Here is a 1,941-nt window from a genome sequence, read left to right as displayed (position 1 = left end):
GCAATTTTTATGTAGGTGTTAATCCTTGGTATAGATATATCCTCGATACCATTACCGGAGGGAACTTCTTGGGTAGCCATACTTTTGATTCTTATAATGCTATGTTAGATTTATTTGTCTCACCACCTCTTTTGGTTAATGGAACCATGTTAACTTTGGAGCATGTTATGCAAAGACTTGAAATTATTGAAAATAAAGTTGCTACTATCGAATTAATTGAAAATCTAGATAAAAAGATCCACAATCAAATTACTCAATATGGATCTAAGGTAGGAATGACTTTGAAAAATATTAAGGAAAAGGAACCCATAGTTAATGAGAAGATAAACTTAGATTCTACTAGAATTGATAAACAAGAGGGTATCATTAAAAACTTGGGAACCGCTTTTTCTTCCGTAAAGAATACTCCAAGTCCTCCTACTAAAATTGCCAAGCTTATGTATGTTCCTAAAAATAAGGATGAATCATCTAGTAAGGAAACTGCGGATCTTAAATCTATAAGTATTCATCCCAATCTTTTTGCTATCATTAAGGAACCAATTGCTACAAATGAATTTTTCGATCTTCTGCGTAAAAGTTTGATAATCACTAGAAGGAAAGAAATTCCTAAGGGAAATAGACGCCTCATCGAATAATTGCCTACCAAAGATGGCAATACCTAGATCTATCCTCGCTTTTATGCCTAGCTAGGGGTGTTAAACGATAGCGCTTGTTGGGAGGCAACCCAATTTTATTTTTATTCCTTGCTTTTTGCTCCTGTTTAGTAATAAATAATTTATTTAGCCTCTGTTTTGGTTGTATTTTTTGTGTTTAATTAGTGTTTGTGCCAAGTAGAACCGTTGGGAAGACTTGGGGAAAGTCTTGTTGAACTTGCTGTAAAAAACAGAAACTTTAGCGCTCACGAGAACTGCTGTAATTTTTATTTCAAGAGTGATATTTATTTAATTCTTTTTGCAGATGATTAATAGATAAATTCCTCACGTCCAGAAATTTATTTTATAATTTTTGGGGTTCCGGAAGTTTGCGTTAGTTACAGATTACTACAGACTGTTCTGTTTTTGACAGATTCTGTTTTTCGTGTGTTGTTTGCTTATTTTGATGAATATATGGCTAGTAAAATAGTTTATAATCCATATAGAAGTTGGAATACAGTAGGTTTAACACCAATATAAATAAATAATGAGTTCATTACAGTACCTTGAAGTGGTCTTTTGTTTTCTTTCGCTAACGGAGCTCACGAGTTTTCTATTTTGAGTTTTGTGTTGTGAAGTTTTCATGTTTTGGGTGAATTCTTTTGATGGATCATGGAACAAGGAGTGTCAAGATCCTAAGATTGGGGATGCCCATGGCACCCCCAATATAACCCAAGGACACCGAAAAGTCAAAGCTTGGGGATGCCCCGGAAGGCATCCCCTCTTTCGTCCACTTCCATCGGTAATTTACTTGGAGCTATATTTTTATTCACCAACATGATATGTGTTTTGCTAGGAGCATCTTGTATTATTTTTGTCTTTGTGTTTTAGTATGCCACAATCATCCTTGCTGTACACACCTTTTGAGAGAGCCATACATGAATTAAAATTTGATAGAATACTCTATGTGCTTCACTTATATCTTTTGAGCTATGTAGTTATGCTCTATGTGCTTCACTTATATCTTTTGAGCTATGTAGTTTTGCTCTATGTGCTTCACTTATATCTTTTTGAGCTAAGTAGTTTTGCTCTATGTGCTTCACTTATATCTTTTGAGCATTATAATTTTGCTCTATGTGCTTCACTTAGATCTTTTAGGGGACGGTGGTGGATTTGTTTTAAAGAAACTATTGATCTCTCATGCTTCACTTAAATTATTTTGAGAGTCTCTTAATAGCATGGTAATTTGCTTAATAATAATATGCTTGGTATTCAAGATTTGCGAAAATTTCTTTTGAGTGTGTTGAAT

Source organism: Triticum urartu, chromosome 7A (genome assembly GCF_056163025.1).
Source record: "Triticum urartu cultivar PI428250 chromosome 7A, HENAU_Tu73, whole genome shotgun sequence".
Lineage (NCBI taxonomy): Eukaryota > Viridiplantae > Streptophyta > Magnoliopsida > Poales > Poaceae > Triticum > Triticum urartu.
Note: the sequence above shows the minus strand (reverse complement) of the source record.